This window comes from Rhamphochromis longiceps, linkage group LG3, assembly GCF_057381845.1.
Source record: "Rhamphochromis longiceps isolate RC_006_pf linkage group LG3, R_longiceps_female_GT1.1, whole genome shotgun sequence".
Classification (NCBI taxonomy): Eukaryota; Metazoa; Chordata; class Actinopteri; order Cichliformes; family Cichlidae; genus Rhamphochromis; species Rhamphochromis longiceps.
In genome coordinates this window covers 48,219,355-48,239,422 of record NC_140559.1, presented here as the reverse complement: position 1 = coordinate 48,239,422, position 20,068 = coordinate 48,219,355, and the positions used below count along the sequence as shown (strand labels likewise).

At 41.4% G+C, this 20,068-nt stretch overlaps 1 protein-coding gene and 1 long non-coding RNA gene across 2 annotated transcripts in view; one reads left to right on the top strand and one right to left on the bottom strand.

The window, feature by feature from the left end:
- The window catches only part of LOC146675116 (uncharacterized), a 163,069-nt gene extending 150,335 nt beyond the window's left edge, over nt 1–12,734 (bottom strand). The window contains exon 1 of the long non-coding RNA XR_014910248.1: nt 12,585–12,734. This is a non-coding gene — a long non-coding RNA (uncharacterized LOC146675116). The remainder of the gene's footprint in view (nt 1–12,584) is intronic.
- Nucleotides 1–20,068, top strand: part of LOC146675114 (zeta-sarcoglycan-like) — a 155,059-nt gene that overhangs the window by 71,689 nt on the left and 63,302 nt on the right. The window lies entirely within an intron of this gene.

Here is a 20,068-nt window from a genome sequence, read left to right as displayed (position 1 = left end):
CGGGAAGAAATAAAAGCATGGATCACTGTTTCAAGGTGCTGCCTTGAAAGAAAAGATTTTACTCTTGCCAGTCGCCTTAAATGATAAAAACTGGACTTCACCACTGCTCTGATTTGGTTGTCCAATTTAAAATCACCATCCAACTTAAAACCACGAACAACAGGTTTAAAATAAACTTCCAGGGGTCCCAAATCTACAGAGGAGGACTCGCAGGGACCACTGGGTCCAAACACCAACAACTCTGTTTTCTTTTCATTAAAATTTAAAAAGTTTAGAGCCAACCAAGCTTTAATGTCATCTAGGCATGTTGTGAGAGGTTTTATGGAGATGCCACCCTTCTGCTTCAGGGGCAAATAAATTTGGATGCCATTATCATCTAGAAAATCTTTCAGTTGACTAAAAACAATTTTCTCTAAAACCTTGGAAAGTAAAGGGAGCTTGGAAGTAGGCCTATAGTTCGCTAAAACTGTGTGATCAAGGCCAGGTTTCTTAAGCAGTGGCTGCACTAGTGCATGTTTGAAACTTGCAGGAACCACACCAGAAGACAGACTGCTGTACCTTCTCTCTGTATTTAGACTCATTGTTGTTGGTGATGAGACCCACCACTATTATGTCATCTGAAAACTTGATCATGTGATTTGAGCTGTACTGTGCAGTACAGTCATGTGTTAGCAAGGTGAACAGCAGTGGACTAAGCACACAGCCCTGTGGTGATCCTGTACTCAGTCTGAGGACTTTGGAAGTGTTATTTCCTATGGAGACAGACTGGGACCTGTCAGTTAGGAAGTCCAAGATCCAGTTGCAGAGAGTGACGTTTATTCCCAGTAGGTCCAACTTCTTTACCAGCCTCTGGGGAATGACAGTGTTGAATGCTGAGCTGAAGTCATTAAACAGCTATCTGACATAAGTGTCCTTTTTGTTGAGATGGGAGAGAGAAAGGTGAACAGCAGACGAGATGGCATGATTTCTGGAGCGGTTTGGGCAGTAGGCAAACTGTAGCAGCTCCAGATTTGGTGGAAGGTGACTTTTCATGTGCCTCAATACCAGCCTCTCAAAGCACTTTGTGATGATGGGTGTAAGTGTCACCAGCCGGTAGTCATTGAAGCAGGAAACAGTGGCACTTCTTTGGCACTCGGGTGATTTTTGTAGTTTTGATGCATAGATCAGTGGTGTATTTAAGATTGTCCAATCTGGGGGAGGGGTGAAGCCTTGTATGCTGAATGTTTGAGTAAACAAGGTCTAACATGCTGTCCCCTCTTGTCGCAAAGTCAATGTTCTAATGAAATTTGGGCAGAACTGATTTTTATCAGGTATCTCTCCCTCCTTTTTTGTGACATTGGCAGGACTTTTATTTTGTTGTAATTATAAAAGACCAAATTGGTTGTGAGAGTTAATCATTCAAGATCAGCTCAGCAGACAAAACACAGTTTAAGTGTCATGGTGAGCTGTGCTGGAGGCTAGAGTAGGGCCCAAATACAGGACTCTGAGACAATATTAACTTAAAGAGGCAGCTTTTTTTGATATAGTAATTACATAAAGCAAAGTACAAGACAAAACACTAAAAGAAGCAAACAAAAGATAAACTTGAACTCAGATCTTGGCAACTGAAGCACTCATAACCAGATATAACTGAGAGAACATGAAAGACACTCTATGGCACAGCTACTATGGAGAACATGAAAAAGAACAGAGGGCACACATGAAGGATAACGAGGAGATGGGTAACAGGTGTGAACACAGCTGGGACTAATCAGTCATGGCCAGACACAGAGGAAGGAAAACTGGTTACACTTTTTGTTTTCTTTTATTTTTCAATACTAAACTGTCACAATACACATAGGTACATATAGAAATAATCTTTTTCTTTTTTATAGCATATAAAAATAAAAAAAAAACATAAATGGGATGAGTCCCTGAATACCCCCACTCCCTCCCAATAATGTAAAAATGAATATGTTACAGAGGAAATGAATTAACCCATACAAAATATACAAAAAAAAAGCAAGAACAAGAAATCAACAATAAGATAGTAGTGCGTATCCTTATAGTTTAATATTAACATTAATAAATATTGATATAAGTCTTAACAAATATTAACAGTAGTAACAATATTAATATTACTGAATCCCTGCTCAGCGGTTGAAACAAATTAATAATGCTGGAATATCTTTAAATAAAGCATTCTTATAAGGTAGAACAGCCACTGCCGGGTGTTAGAAGAATTTAAGTTGTACTATGATTTATTCACTTATGCATTAAGGTTTTATTACTTAGCATGCTTCAGAATGTTCATATATTTCACAGGGACATTAGAAGTAACTCTTAAAGTTTAAACTGCAGATGTCTATTATTAAAAGATACCTCCGTTATGAAGCTTTCGAATGTATTACAATGTTCATATATTTGTGTATCACATGCCATTACATCCTGTCACGTACACACACACACACACACACACAGAACACACACACATGCTGATAAATATGCTTGAAAAACAGGAAATGCAACTGTCCCTTTGTATAAATAAATCTGACTGCAAGGCCTCGGGTGTGGATCTCCCTTGAGCTTCCACCCGTGCACGTCTTCATTGTTGAACCTTGAACAACAGTCTGAGTGTCTTTATTCAACCTGTAGAATGTCTTGTTTAATTTAATTAAACCATTGACATTAAAATGGTCCTTCGAGCCGGATTGGACATTATTGGACGTTAATTACCAATAATTAAGACTAATTTTGCTCCAACAGAGTGACCTCGTCGTTTCCTGATATCGTGGAGAGCCCGCGCTGAAGTCTGTCGACAGCCTCCTTTCTACGAAGGAGTAAAGACCAACTACGTGAATTCGGGGTTGGCCAGCGTTCCTTAGCAAAGTGGTCCACGGTCCTGGGGAACGAGGGGGAATCTCTGACCGGCACTTAAAACGTTGAACCAGGTGAATATTAACACTCAAAATACATCGCGATAATATCGTTTCATTATCTGACACTGTCCTGAGGTGTAAAGGCTCGTCTACAGAGACTGGTAGCCTAGTGGAACTCGCTTCTTTTAAATGGAACTGGCAGTCTCCAGGAGACTCGTTTCGAGAAGCTGGCAGTTTAAATAAATTAGTCTGGGACTAAAATAGAGGATGTGTCAGTAAATACGAAATAATACGCCGCGTTTGTGAAGTTTTCTGTGTGAATATCAAGGAAGTGAATGTATTTTGAAAAGGGACATTAGGACCCTACATCACTCCTACTGTAATCCTGTGATAACTGATACACTGGTGATAAAGGGAGAAGGTTGCGCTTCATCGCATAAAATTAAGGCCGCCCTTGACAATAGGACAAGGGTAGAAGGCTGCCTTAATAACCACCCCTGATTCTCATACCAGAGAAAGTTACACAGTTCTGTCTTTCTATTAATAAAATCTAAAGTGTAAAGAAAAAACAAAATAAAGGAAAAATGGGGAATAAACAAACAAAACCAGAATTAACTGCAGATGAACAATGGTTAGAGAAAAAATGTCCAGGCGCCGGACAGATAAGTGCTAATCGTTGGAGAAATCTTAAAAAACTAAAAGACTCAACTTGGGAAGGAAAATGTAATCCAACAGCAATAGCTAATTTAGATAAAAAATTACAAAAGGAAGTAGAACAATCTAAAGGAAATGATAAAACGAAACGTATGGATGAATACTTGAAAAGTTTCTTACCATGGCAGGAAGAGAGTAAAAGACGTGAGGTAAATAAAAATAAAAAGCAGCAGCACAAGAAAGAAAAAGAAACTCCTGGAAAACGTGGAGCGTGTGCTCAACCACCACCATATCAGGCACCTCCACGACCTTCTGCCCCACCCTCAGGTCCTTATGGCCCGGCAGTAAAAGCTCTATTAAAGGCCTATCCCGATCCCCCTAGTCACCGAAACCGAGAAGATTTAGGGAAAGATCCATCAGGTAGGGATATGGGAGGTATCGTAGACCCACCAGGTCCCCACGGCATTTACCCACTGGTGGCAGTAGCAAACCCTAGGTACGGCCAACCAACAGGCCGAGAGGAAAACGCCCCATTAGATGAGAACCCCCTAATTCATGTCTTCAGAGCATGGTCCCAAACCGACAGACAGAATGTATTGAAGGACGTGCCACCATTAAATGAAGGTTTTCAACCATGGAGGGACGCAGTCGAGTTAATTAGAACACACTGGTACCTAAATGGTCATGAAATGCTCCAAGTACTCCAAGATTTATTAGGTTTAAAAATGGGGACAGTGAGAGACAATTTTACTGGCTCAGGCGCAGACGGCACATGCTTGCCACCCACCTCTACAGAATTAACAGATGGCCTGACAGCACTATATGACAGAATAAGAGTTCGCCTAGCCCCTAGGGCAGATTACGGCAAAATAGGCCAAATAAAACAAAAAGAGGCCGAAACTGCTTCTGACTTCCTTGACCGCCTACGCCCTGTTTTCAGACAACACTCAGGCCTAGACTATCAGGAAGAACCACAGTCAGCTTTCCAACAACAGTTAAAGAATGCCTTCTTAAATGGCCTCCTCCCCAAAGTAAGAGCTCACGTTGAAAAACATTGGGTTGCACAAGCCACAGGCAGCCTACAAGAAGCGTTGCAACAAGCCGAACACGCATTCAGAGTACAAACACAGAAAGAAAAAGGCAGCAATGCAGGTATATTTACAGTAGACCAGGAAACCGGACTGATTGCCTTTTCGGGTGCTTTCAGACCGTCAGGACGAGGAAGAAGAAGGCATAAAGCAGGTGATCAGAGAAATAGCAGAGATACCAGAGGAAGAGATTTGAGATGTTACAATTGCGGAAAAGAGGGACATTTTGCCAGGGACTGCAGGCAGGGACCTAGGCAGGATGACGACAGAGACGAGAGAAGAGACAACAGAAGAGATAGAGACAGCAGAAGAGACAGGGACAGAGACAGAGACGAAAGAAGGGACAGAGACGAGAGAGATGATATGTGACTAGATGATAGGAAAAACACAACAGACGAATCAGAAAACGCAGACATACACATTTTCAACATCCAACAACTTCTACTAGGATCAGAACACAAGCCAGAAATTGAGGTAGAAGTAAATGGCCAACTAATGACTATGCTGTGTGACACGGGAGCATGCATGACTGTCCTACGTGACAAACCTCCAAATGTCTCGTTTTCAAAAGACGCTCGCATAGTAATGTCAGCAACAGGCCACACAGTAGCAAAGTCACTGACAGACAAAATTATATTTCTACATGTAAACAGTGGCAGGTCATGCAAAATTCAGTGCATCATTGACCCAACCTGCCCAGTGAACCTATTAGGAAGAGATGCATTAACCAAGCTAAAAATAGGTGTTGTACCAGAGCCCGACGGTATGCGTGCGGAGTTAATGCTGGCAGAAATAGAAACATTAGTGTACGAAGGCGACGGGGAGCCACACTATTACTGGACTCTAGACCTCCCCAAAAATGACACACTGCTAAGCATAGCATCCCGCCACCTACCCGAAACATCAGAAAAAATGAAGAGTGACATGTTACATAACACTCTGAGATACAGAACCACTCCAGGCCCAGATCTAGATTATAATAATAATAATGGATTGGATTTATATAGCGCTTTTCAAGGCACCCAAAGCGCTTTACAATGCCACTATTCATTCACTCTCACATTCATACACTGGTGGAGGCAAGCTACAGTTGCAGCCACAGCTGCCCTGGGGCAGACTGACAGAAGCGAGGCTGCCATATCGCGCCATCGGCCCCTCTGGCCAAGACCAGTAGGCAAGTAGGGTAAAGTGTCTTGCCCAAGGACACAACGACCAGGACAGAGAGCCCTGGGATCGAACCGGCGACCTTCCGGTTACAGATGCGATTCCCAGCCCCCTGAGCCACGGTCGCCCGATTATGACACCCAAATTCACAGACTGGGCCCCCAAAGTCTCACTTTACAACACCTTTATGTAACCAAGAGTGGAAATGCAGTCTGCTCAGTGATTCAACCGCCCAGAGTCAGAGATTTAAACAGAATGCCTATCCCACATGTCTTGATAGCAAAAAACCCTGAAACACAGTGGAAAGATTTAGGCATAGTTCTAGTAAGAATGCAATGTGACTACTATGAAAAGACTGAGGAAACGCATGAAGGCTGGTTGCAGGGACGTAGAACAGGCTGTCTTAGATATACACTCGGGTGGACTCTGACCACTCAACCAAACACACACCTGACAGACCAGCTGCACACATGCTTTCTAGTTGAGGATCAGGAATGACACACAATGTCAGCTGAAATGTGACCAGACATAGCAAACCTACCAGAATCCTTATGGTCAGCAGGTTCCACCGAGATAGCTTGGGGAAAAGCCGTGTGGGTTATGCAGTAACCACAACTGATACTGTAATAGAGGCAGAGCCCCTCACCTCCTCTCACTCAGCCCAGAGTGCTGAGCTAACTGCTGTTATTAGAGCTTGTGAGCTACACGAAAACGAAGCAATAAACATCCACACTGACAGCCAATACGTTTTCGCTGCAGTTCATCATTTCGCTAAGATATGGCAAAACAGAGGAATGGTAACGTCCACAGGGACACCAGTGCAACATGGTTCGCTTTTAAAAAGACTACTAGAAGTCATAATACTGCCTACGAAACTAGCTCTATGTAAATGTGCAGCACACCAGAGGGACGACTCTGAAATCACTAGAGGTAATAACTTCGCCGACAATGCGGCTAAAATGGCAGCACACAGAACGGCTGATGCCCTTGCCATAAATGTATGCTCTCTCATACCTCTAGATTTGTTGAAAGACGAACAAAAGGCAGCATCCCAAAATGAAAAAACAGCATGGTTAAAAGCAGGCGCGGTATTAACTGATGACATCATGACATGCAATGGCAAACCTGTGCTACCCAAATCCCTGCACAAAACCGCGGCTCTAGTGACCCACGGGGCAACCCATGTGTCAACGGGGGGGATGGTGGATATACTCTCTAAACAGTTCTACACAAAGAATTTTGAGAACTCAGCAAAAGAGTTTGTAAGAACATGCATGATATGTCAAAGGCATAACGCCCAAGGGAATCTAAGGCCCAAGAGAGGTCGTTTTCCAATGCCGCCACACCCATTCCACACAATACATATGGATTTCATAGAGTTAAATGAGAGCCAAGGCTCAAAATATGCTCTAGTGATCATAGATGTATTCTCAAAGTGGCCAGAGGTCTATCCAGTAAAGAAAGCAGATGCAATATCTGTAGCAAAGTGTCTCTGTAATCACTTCATTCCAGCCTACGGGATTCCATCCCTAATCAGATCTGATAATGGCACACATTTTGTAAATGAAGTAATAAGTAAAGTATCAGAAGCCTTAGGATTCAGCATCAAACATCATTGCTCTTACCATCCACAAAGTGCAGGATTAGTCGAGAGAACTAACGGCACTATGAAGCAGAGACTCAAAAAGTGTATGGCGGAAACAGGAAGACCATGGCCCGAATGTCTAGGCCTAGTGAAAATGTGGATGAGACTGACACAATGCTCACAAGGTCTTACTCCCTTTGAAATAGTGCATGGCAGACCTTTTCCACTACCTATAACTAGCGAACCCATAGACAAGTCAATCAGAGAAACCACACTAGCAGAATGGATGACTGAACTGTTAAAAAACAAAGACATAGTACTGAACAACCAACTGCCGGATGATTCTTCTCCAGTTTCTTCCAGATTGAAGCCAGGTGATTGGATCCTGATCAAGGTCCTCCAGCGGAAAAGCTGGAGCACACCAAGGTGGGAAGGCCCCTATCAGGTTCTTCTGACGACCCCTACAGCCTGCAAAATAGCTGAAAGGCCGTCGTGGATACACCAGAGTCACACTAAGAAGGTTGAGCCCAACACATAGACTCCAGCTCTCTCCAAACCTCTTTGTGTACCGCCTGGTGGGGAGTAGGGTCACAGGTGGCAACACAGGTGATTTCGCTCCTCTGGCCAGGGGTCGCCACACGGGAGGCCTAAAGAGACTGCAGTCGGGAAGATCGCTCCCTTGACTCAAACCTAGCCTACCTGCCCGGTGTGGGGACCAATCGTGATGCCTGACATGGAGATGGAGATGGAGGAATTAGAGGAGCTGGAGGAGGAGCAGACGAGCAGCCCAGAAGAAGAAGCCCCCAGAAGCCCACAATGGAGAGATCGCTTAAACCCCCAGAACTGGTCAGAAAACTGCTACTTGACCATATGCATAACCCTGTGTTTTCTATTCATCATCTCAATGTTTACAGCACTCGCCGCCATCTGCATGGACATAGCCTGCAGGGACAACCCCTGCAATCCCTACTGTCCAAGAGGATATGGTGTTGACCCCAATGGCACCAACCCCTGCGTCTGTACTTAGTCAATGACGTGGCGATTGAAAATGTTTCACAAGTGATTGTCTACTGAACTCAATAAAGTTACAGATGAAATATTTGAACAACAGGAGGGAATGTTAGAAGAATTTAAGTTGTACTATGATTTATTCACTTATGCATTAAGGTTTTATTACTTAGCATGCTTCAGAATGTTCATATATTTCACAGGGACATTAGAAGTAACTCTTAAAGTTTAAACTGCAGATGTCTATTATTAAAAGATACCTCCGTTATGAAGCTTTCGAATGTATTACAATGTTCATATATTTGTGTATCACATGCCATTACATCCTGTCACGTACACACACACACACACACACACACACACACACACACACACAGAACACACACACATGCTGATAAATATGCTTGAAAAACAGGAAATGCAACTGTCCCTTTGTATAAATAAATCTGACTGCAAGGCCTCGGGTGTGGATCTCCCTTGAGCTTTCACCCGTGCACGTCTTCATTGTTGAACCTTGAACAACAGTCTGAGTGTCTTTATTCAACCTGTAGAATGTCTTGTTTAATTTAATTAAACCATTGACACCGGGAATAGCAGAACAATTTGTACACTGTCATATGGTGGACTACAGAGAGAGTTCTACTTTTCTAAGTATTTAAGTAATGGTTTCCAGTGAGTAAAAAAAAAAAAAAAAATCTATTGGATGAGCCTCTGATGGAGAATTTTATCTTCTCCAATTTCAAGAGTCCTAAGATATCCTGTAACCACACTTTAATTAATGGTGGCTGAGATGATTTCCACAACAACAAAATTCTTTTTCTAGCGATGAGAGAAGCAAAGGCAATAAGGTTATTTTGAATAGCTGTAGTATGAAGGTTATTTGGTGGTTTGCCAAATATAGCGATATGTGGAGTCGGAATCAATTTTATACCCAATATATCTGAAATTATTTTGAAGAATTGATGCCAAAATTCAGACAACCTAGGGCACGCCCAGGACATATGAGTAAGATTGCAAGGTATCTGTGAGCATCTGTTACATTTATCATCAAATTTATCTGGGTAAAATTTTGACAGTTTTTCTTTACTGTAGTGTAATCTGTGGAAAATTTTAAATTGTATTAATGAAAGTCTGGCACAACTACAAGACAAATTAATGGCCCCTACCGCTCCATCCCACAACAACTCAGAAAAACTCATATGGAGTTCTGACTCCCATTTCATCTTGGTACTGTTTAAAAGAGATTCACTAGGTGGAGAAGCTAGCTTTTACCCTTTAACAAAGTTTTGGCTCTGAGAACCAAGTCTATTCCACTGGAAGTTGGGATTTGTAGAAATAAGGTTGAACATTTCTTTGCAAAATTTCGCACCTGGAAGTACCGAATAAAATCGGATATAATGAAATTAAAGCGAGTAACTAGTTCGTTAAAACTTGCAAAAACCTCATTTACGTATAGATCATCAGTACCAAGTCCTTTATGTTCTAAAACAGAGAATCTTAAGTCAATCTTTGCTGGAACAAATAAGTGATTGTTGCAGATCGGGGTTGCAAGAGGGAGGGTGAGCCAACCAAAGTGTCATCTTATTTGTGACCAAATTTTTAATGTTTCAGTAACAACTGGGTTGGAAGAGCGGTTTAATAGGGATGATTGTGAGGTATCACATGCTAAAGCAAGTAATGACGAGGAACAGGAGGCTGCTTCACTCTGGCACCAATTAGTATAGGGAGATGCACACCGCAATAATGTATTATACATGTTAGATGCCCAATAATACCCAATTAAATTAGGCAATCCTAATCCTCCTGTCATGATTCGGCTGTGTGGCAGGCAGGAAGTGGACCTAGTGATGGCCCGCTTGAAGCTGACGCTCCGGAGCGTGTGTCGAAAAAAACAACACACTGGTTCAGAAGCACTGTGTCGAGGCTTGCTTCGTTTGGCAAAAGTCACGTGACCAGTGACGTCCGAAGCTTCATTACGCACGTAACTGCTTCGGTACCTGATTCAAACGGATATAAGGAAGTGAATCATCCACGGGATTCGTGGAGTGTGTTGATGGTGACAGATAGCGACGAGGTGATCATTCCACTGACAGATATGGAGCCAGCGAGGAAGAGAGGACGTTCTGGCGTGTGGGAATATTTTGAGTTGATTTTGCTCAATTCATTTTATTTGCCGAAGTGAAAAACTTGAAATGTCCAAAATCATGTTTTCATAATGTAAATATCATTACAGCATATGACTTTAGGAACACTTCCATGTGAATTAAAGCTAATGAAGACTACAAAAATGTATTTGACACTATACGTACGTTACATTGCTACACAGTTTAGAAAATCATTTTGTTTATTGTTTTTAGGTGATAGTCTGCAGGACCCAGGAATACCTGCATATCTACCAACTTGCAGTGTAGTTCCTGCACTCCACAGCCTCTTCTGTTCCATGCAAGTGGATTTTCTCCAGGGCAGGAGAAAGTATTTCTAAGAAAAGAAACAGACTCAGCCAGCGCACAGTAACACTAATCCTCTTTTTAAATGTAAATAACAAAAGGGCTACCTTACATAGATCATGTTTTTACTTTGCAAGTTCCTGATTAGGGGTGGGTTTTGATTATCGCTTTTCTGATTACAATCCATACTAAATTGAATAAAGTGATATTGATTCATTAAAATCCCGTGTCGATTTGTAAATTAACGTTATTATGCCAGAAACGCCAGCATCTCAGGTTATACCTCACAACATGTCGTCAAACACCAAACAGCTAAAACAGTAACTGGGAGCAGGTTTACGGACTCTGCATACAAACGTAAACACAGAGCGCGGACCCGACGTGTCAGAATCAGATTTTGATGTGTCGTCGGGTCCGCGCTGTGTTTGCCTCTTTATTTTTCGCTGGCTTCTGCAGCTGCAGGTTTCATAACTCTCTGTTTACATCTCTAATTAAGTCTCACATGTGTCAGCTTTCTTTTAATAGATACGAAATTATGGATATATACTGTTAAATGATCAGAATTGTAATATGTCTGACTGAGGCAAAACTTTCCAGATTCCAATCAAATTGAATCGGATCCTGTATCGAATCAAAATGATTCTACAAATCAGTGACGATGCAGCCGTACTCAGCTTCCTAAGCATTTTCCCTTTCCAGTTCACAATCAATCCCACCCCTAGGTCAAAAATATGTATAGGACAATTGGCCTCATCTAATATTTTGTATGAACCTGTCCAGCTGTCCAGTGATTAAATGACAAGTAGATGGAGGCAGGACTTCACAGCAGGGGCATACTCCATAATGTGCTGTGCGTTATCATGTGTATATTATATATATTGCTCACTTATTGTATTTACCAACATCAAGGAGTTATGAGCAAAGAAAGGCCACACCATAGTGCATGTTTAAATAGGGAAAGTTTATTGATCAAAATGTATTACGCAAATACGCATTACATTTTTTCAGCCCCCCAATCGAGAAAACAAAACCAATTACATGTTCAAAGCAACGGAACGGTGGCCCAATATCAGAGAGAACTGCACTCTTGAGTGAGCAGTGATAATTGAGCAGTCCGTTTTATTTTGCAGATTCAAGCTGCTCTTCAAATTTTTCACCACCAGATGTCACCGGAGAGGACTGTGTTGAAAAGCTTCGAGTAATGAACCGTTTTTCAATACAAGCTTCAGTGCTTCGGAAAGCTTCATTTGGCCATCACTAAGTGGACCCAAACGCAAGCTCACAGAGGCAGGAATGAACTCAAAATTCACAGCTTTATTGCTGGAGGGAAATGGCGAAACAAACTGATAAGAAACTACACTGGGAAGCAATAAACTAGCACACAGAGAAGCACACGGCCATGAATGAGAGAGAATGCGACACTGAACAAAGGGAGACGCGGACATAAATACACAGAGATTTAACGAGGGAGGTGGGAGCACACGGGGAACACAGCTGACACAGATAACGAGACAGGGCAGGAGCAACACAACATGACAGCTGATCTATCCCCATAAAGAAGCGAGCGACTAGCCCTTGGACGTTTACCGGACCAAATAAATGATGAAATAGTGTCATTTAGTTCTGAAATAATTAGGCAGACAAATGGGCAAATTTTGAAATACATATAGATATCTAGGTAATGCATTCATTTTAATCATTTGAATCCCATTTTTAAAGCTACTGAGAGTGGTTCGATCACTAATGCAAAACTGGTTACACTTAACACAGGACATATGACTATCAAATTAACCCTTTAAGACCTACCATAGAACCAAGTCCACCAGAGCTTATATTATATTTTTACATGCTGTGGAGCCATTTTTTGGAGCATTTCAAGTTGCTATACATCAATACAACCATTACAGCCTAAATTTTAATAATATGTCTGCATTAGGTGCATAGTAATTACATAAATTGCAAAAAAGTGCAATAAACTACAAAAAAATTGAAAATTGTTTTTGATTTTTTAACATATATTTCTAGTTAGAGAAATTTAAGAGGCTTATCCCTCAAAACTGTAAATACAAAAAAGTTGCACAAACTAGTTTCCCACCAAAGGAACTTTATTTTGAGTGTCTTCATAGTTTTATTTTTGAGATACACCAATTTTCATATACTACAGGAAAAACGAAAAAAGATATTATAGTGCAAATTTGCAAAATAACAGCATATGCATCAAAATAAAATATTTCCAGCAGTGCAATATGAGTCCTCAGCATCTCAGAAACGACACAGAAAGTCATGAAGTCAAACATAACTTTTAAAATCACCAGTATAGGCTCATGAGACCACGATGGTAAAAAACTACATTTCCGCAAAATGACGTCACTTCCAGTTTCGGGCAGGTCGTGCGGTCATGTGATAGTTCGCGCTGATGGACGTAGGAAGTGTTACAAACGGCTGATCGGGTAAATTTGATTCCAGATTTCAGTTGATTAATGTGGATTGTATTGAGTGTTGTTATCCGTTTGTGTGTGGCTGTATGTGTTTACCACGTTGTGGAGGGAAGTCCTTTATACCCTGCCAAGTAATCTGCAGGTTCTGTCTGCAGGTATATAAATTAATCACAGATTGTTCATAAAATCCTTTGAAGCTGATGCGATCAATAAAAGATGGCTGAGGGGAAACTCCCATCTGTTTCTCAAAGTCTGCATACCAGAGTTCTTCACGATCCAGTCCAAACATGACCTCTCCGTTAAAGTCTGAACATCCAATGACATGAATGTCCGTGTGTAGAGCTGAAACACATTAATGGAATTAAATGCTGACAAGCTGATCAATAATCTGATCAATAAGCTGCAAACTGTCTGTCAATTTAAAAAGAGAAACTCACCATCAGCAGAGACACAGACCACACAGGAGAGGAAGAGGAGCAGGTCCTTCATCTTCATCAGCAGCTCTCACTGATGCATAGAGTTAAACTGTGACTGTCTGAAGTCTCTGAGTGAACTGACAGAAAGTGCAGCAGCAGGTGAGCTCTAACACACACACAGCCAATCACAGAGCTCACAGCTCGTGATGTGATACAGCCTCTTAGAAATAAACATTCCTGTTCTCTGTAAGTCATTGTGTAATTAAAAAAACTAAATCAAAGTGACTTTATTTCTGTCATGTAGACCATGCTTTGCAAATTTTGAACTAAAACTTTTAAAATATATTTCTGTAAAACTTTCCAAGATTATTTGTAAAAGACGAGTGATTCATGAGGTAACATGCATTCATGTGCAGCTAATATGCAGACAATAACTTTACTTAGATAACAGATCAGTGTATACAATTTGAGATGTAGTTTAAGATTAAAGAACTGAATTAAAAGTGTTTCACTCTCTTCAATTATAATAAATGTTGATGTGTCTACTCTGTCCCTACCCCTTAGAACTTTATGGACTCCCATTTTCCTCTGAGATTAGACAGGTTTATCCTTATAGTTATTAAAATAAAATGTATTTACTTTATTAAGTGGAACAACAAACATGCTTAGATCAAAGACTGTACATAAAAGATTGATGTAGTCACTGTGGCATTACTGGTTAATTTCTGGAATTAACATAAACAGATGTTAGCAGAATTAGAGATCAAAAAAAGATGGAACTTGCATCGCTTTTTTGGAAAGGTTGGATGAGAAAGCCCCCTCTCTTTAATAACAAGTAGCATCTGAAAAATGATATGGTGTAATAGAGTTCTGTGAAACAGTATTTGCCCCTTACTCATTTCTTAGTTTTTGCATATTAGTCATATTTAGATGTTTCATATCATTAAAAATATACACTTTAAAGAAATAACTGTAGTAAGAAAAAAGGCAAGGCAAGGCAAGGCAAATTTATTTGTATAGCACAATTCAACAACAAGGTGATTCCAAGTGCTTTACAGAGACATTAGAAACAAAAACAAATAAAAAGCATGATTTAAAATTGATTAAAACAAGCAAACAAACAAACTAACGAATTAACAAACAAAACGGTATATAAAATCAAAACAGATAAAATCAGAACAGTAGATAAAATCAGTAGTTAATGTAAGTTTTGAAATTTAAGCTTAAAAGTGTGGATTTGGTGTTTTATTCAAATGCAGCTGAGAACAGGTGAGTCTTCAACCTGGATTTAAATAAACTGAGTGTTTCAGCTGATCTGAGGCTTTCTGGGAGTTTGTTCCAGATATAAGGAGCATAAAAGCTGAATGCAGCTTCTCCGTGTCTGGTTCTGACTCTGGGAACTGATAAAAGACCGGTTCCAGATGACCTGAGGGATCTGGAAGGTTCATACTGGGTCAGGAGGTCACTGATGTACTTTGGTCCTGAACCATTCAGAGCTTTATAGACCAGCATCAGAACTTTAAAGTCTATCCTCTGACGGACAGGCAGCCAGTGTAAAGACCTCAGAGCTGGACTGATGTGGTCCACTTTTTTGGTCTTAGTGAGGACTCGAGCAGCAGAGTTCTGAATGAGCTGTAGTTGTCTGACTGATTTTTTTTAGGTAGACCTGTAAAGATGCAGTTACAGTAATCAAGCCTACTAAAGATGAATGCATGAACTAGTTTTTCCAGGTCCTGTTGAGACATCAGATCTTTTATCCTTGAAATATTCTTGAGGTGATAGTAAGCTGACTTTGTTATTGTCTTAATGTGTTTTTCTAAGTTTAAGTCTGCATCCATCACTACACCCAAATTTCTCGCCTGGTTGGTGGTTTTTAGGTGTATAGATTGAAGTTCTCTGGTGACCTGTAATCGTTTTTCTTTGGCGCCAAAGACTATTACCTCAGTTTTGTTTTTGTTTAGCTGGAGAAAATTGTGGCACAACCAGTCATTAATTTCCTCAATGCATTTACCAAGAGCCTGTACAGGGCCTTGGTCTCCTGGTGACATTGTGATATATATTTGTGTGTCATCTGCATAGCTATGATAGTTTATTTTGTTGTTCTTTATAATCTGTGCCAGTGGGAGCATGTAAATGTTAAACAGAAGGGGTCCCAAGATGGAACCTTGGGGAACTACACATGTGATACTTGTCTGCTCAGATGTGAAGTTACCTATTGATACAAAGTATTTCCTGTTTTCTAAGTATGTTTTGAACCAGTTTAGTACAGTTCCTGAAAGTCCTGTCCAGTTCTCCAGTCGTTTGAGTAATATGTTGTGGTCAACTGTATCAAATGCTGCACTGAGATCCAGTAAAACTAAGACTGACATTTTTCCACTGTCTGTATTCAGACATATGTCATTAAACACTTTGGTCAGAGTGGTTTCAGTGCTGTGGTTCTGTCTAAAACCTGACTGGAAGGCATCGTAGCAGCTATTCTGTTTTAAGAAGTGACTGAGCTGTTGAGAAACTGCTTTTTCAGTGATCTTACTTAAAAATGGGAGATTTGAGATCGGCCTGTAGTTGTTCATTTGTGTCTTGTCAAGATTGTCCTTTTTCAGTATAGGTTTTATTACAGCAGTTTTTAGTGATTCTGGAAACACACCTGATAATAAAGAAAAGTTGACGATCTGCAACAGGTCTGACTCCAAAGTCTTTGAGACCTTTTTGAAAAAACTTGTTGGCAGGACATCTAAACAGCAGGAGGAGGAGTTCAGTTGACCTAAGATGTCCTCCAGGTCTTTGCTGTTAATCGGGTGAAACTGTTTCATGGTGTTTAAACAGTTTTTTGGCGGACACAGTACATATCCTGGATCTGCTGTTGATGTACCAATTGCTTGTCTAATCCTTTGGATTTTTTCTGTGAAGAATTTGGCAAAGTCATTGCAGGCCATGGTCGAATGAAGTTCAGCTGCCACTGACACAGGAGGGTTTGTTAGCCTGTCAACTGTAGAAAATAAGACCCGAGCATTATGGCTGTTTTTGGTGATGATGTCAGAGAAGTAGGACCTTCTTGCACTCCTCAGTTGTAAATTATAATTGTGAAGTTTCTCTTTATAGATGTCATAATGAACCTGGAGGTTTGTTTTTCTCCATCTGCGCTCAGCTTTCCTACACTCTCTTTTTTTATTTTTCACCAGTGTGGAGTTTCTCCATGGAGACTTTTTCCTTCCAGAGATAACCTTCACCTTAATGGGAGCAATAGTGTCCATTACATTTAACATGTTAGCATTGAAGCTATTGACGAGCTCATTGACTGAACCTCTGGACAGGTCAGGTGTTAATGGGAAGACCTGGTTAAAAATTACACTACTGTGTTCAGTTATACACCGTTTTGTGATCACTGTTGTTGATATATTTATGTGGGCTGAGATTTTACTTTCAAAGAAAACACAGTAATGATCAGACACACCCACATCAGACACAGTAACCTTTGAAATGCTCAGGCCCTTGGAGATCAGTAGGTCAAGAGTGTGTCCTCTATTATGTGTGGCCTCTGTTACATGCTGAGTCAGCCCAAAGTTGCCCAGAGTGTTATTCAGGTCTTTAGTCCCTTTGTCCTGAGGGTTGTCCACATGGATGTTAAAATCCCCAACAATAGTTACACAGTCAAAATCAACACAGATCACAGACAGCAGTTCACTGAGGTCATTAAAAAAGTCTGTGCAGAATTTGGGAGGCCTGTAAACATTAAGAAACACAACTTTGGATGGGGCCTTCAGCTGTAAAGCCACATATTCAAAAGACTGAAAACTTCCAGGAGACAGCTGCTTACATTGAAATGATTCATTAAATAAGACAGCAACCCCTCCTCCTCTCCTGCTCACCCTGGCCTCACTGATAAAACTGTAGTTAGGAGGGGTCGTCTCGATGAGAACAGCTCCACTGTTACTTTGGTCCAACCAAGTTTCAGTTAAAAACATAAAATCAAGGCTGCGCTCAGTGATTAAATCATTAATTAAAAATGTTTTCCCAGCTAAAGATCTAACGTTTAATAAAGCCAACTTAAGTGTTTTAGAGGTATTACTTGTCCCCTCGTGTTTGGGAGCAGTCTGTGGCACACAAGGTATGTTTACTATGTTTAAAGATCTTTTAGAGTGCAGCTCTCTGTGTTTTGACCAGGCCACATGTCTCCTTCTGTCACCTAAAAGTACAGAAATTTTAAAACCTTCTAGTAAACAGGGTCCCAGCTTCTCCTGGGAAAAGTCACCACTGCCATAATCCTCGCAGCCCGGACCCTCCACACATCACACATCAGACTGCGGAGACAGGGCATGAAGGTGGTAAGGAGGAACTAAGGGGGGCGAGGCTGGGCAATGTGACTTCGATTGGTCTGTTGAGTGTGGGGCTCGATGGCGAACCTTTGGCCGCTCTGGTGGGGGGTTTATGGGGGACAAAAAGGGATTGGGCCGGGGGGTAGATCTGAGCCCAGCATTGACCCGCTCCATCATCTCCTCAGTGAATTTCAGGTGTGGGGAGGAGGGAGAAAGGGAGGGGGAGGAGGGTGATGGCCTGTCAAGGGTTTGGGGGACTGGGGAAGATCATGGTCCCTGGTCCTGGTCGTTGGTGTTGTTGAGAGAGTTGGAGGCAAAGAGAGACCCCTCTTCTTGCCTCAGATGTCTCTCCTTTCTGAGGCTCTTCCCGGGTGGGGGCAAATGGAGCTCCTCCTCAAGGTTTCTGCTGGGCTTTGTCTGTTCTTGGAGTACTGTTTGTTCCTCTTTATGAGATAACTCCTCGTTTATCTCAGCCTTGGCACCAAGCACAGATGGATGACGTATGGAATAAAACAAGTTGGAGGTGAACAGTTTCACCCCTGACTTGTTAAAATTAAATCCATTTGCTTTAAACAGATGCCTGCGTTCCCAAAAAATATTAAAGTTGTTGATAAAATGAACTGAGTGGTCAGTACATGCTGATATAAGCCATTTATTCAGTGCAAACAACCTGCTGAATCTCTCGTCTCCTCCTCTGACGGGCGGTACAGGTCCACTGATGAATACAGCTGCATTCAGAGAGTTTACAGTATTTAGTAATCCAGTAAAGTCCCGTTTCAGAACCTCCGACTGTTGTTTGGACACATCGTTTGACCCTGTATGCAGAACAATGTTTGTCACAGTTGGATATTCATCTGCAATTTGAAGAATTCTCTCCTTCAGGTTGTTGACCATATCCTTAGGAAAGCAGAGGACTTTAGTGTTCTTACCGCACATCCTTTGTACATCCTTTACGGCAGAGTCACCCACAATCAGAGTTTCAGGCCTAGCCTTTAGCTTTCCCTGTGGTCTTTTACTTTTCAACAGATTTTCAGACCTTACTTCGCTGCTTTTAGATGGATGGTTGTCCGATATAGATCCAGGGTCCTTTGATAGTGGAGCAAATCTGTTGTGCAGTTTCACATTCAGTTGTTTTGGAGGTTTGTTGTTAACCTTCCTATTCACGGTTGTCCAGTCCTGTTTCCTCTTGTATACAGGGGTAGAAGAGCTTCTCTGTCTCGTAGGGAGTGAAGGCCAGTCGGTTTCAGAGATTTCAGCTCGCTGTGCCCTGCCTGTGATACGTCCTCCCCCTTCCAGGAGACATGATTTATGTCTTGGTTTTGCACCAAGACAGTCCAAGGGGGGATTATCACTTGAGGATTTATAATAATGCACAGAGTCTACTTTCTTGGTCATGTTATCTGTGCTCCTTAGCTGTGTACTAGCTTGCTCATCGCCATTGTTTTGAATCAAAGGCAAGGTTGTTTCATTTCCACACAGTCCATTTACCTCCACGTTTACTTCTAAGCGATGAATTTTTGTCTCCAGTACTGCAATCTTCTGCAGGAGGCTGTGGTAGTCATCTGTGGAGAGGGAAGGCATCTTGTTGCTAGTTAGCCTAGCGGTTAGCACCTTTCCAGGCTATTGAGGCTGTTCGGTGCCCAGATGCTGTAATCAGGCTTCAGCTGTGTCTAGGCCACAGACACATGGAGCGCTGAGGATAAGGTAACTATAAAAATGTTGCTGTTTCTGTTAAGATCACTTTAGTCCTAATGATCTATAAGTGTCCAGAAGCTATCGCAGGTAAGCTCATATGGAAAAAAGGGAAAAAATCAGCATAAAAATCAATAAAAGAAGCAAAGCATTTAAGGAGCAAAGAAATGAAGCATCCACACTCGCAAAAGGGGAGGAGCAGTTTCTTCCTAGTTTGAGCAGTTTTTAAATTATATTTAATTTATTAAGAAAAAGATTCAGTTTCAATGCCACACCCAGGCCTCATCACTGCCAGATCTGCTGATTCAGAAATCAATTAATTTGAGATTATGTATCGGAATTTCAGGAGCGAGACCACGCCTCCAAACACCCTCCTTCTGGTTGTCATCTATATCAGTGGTCCCC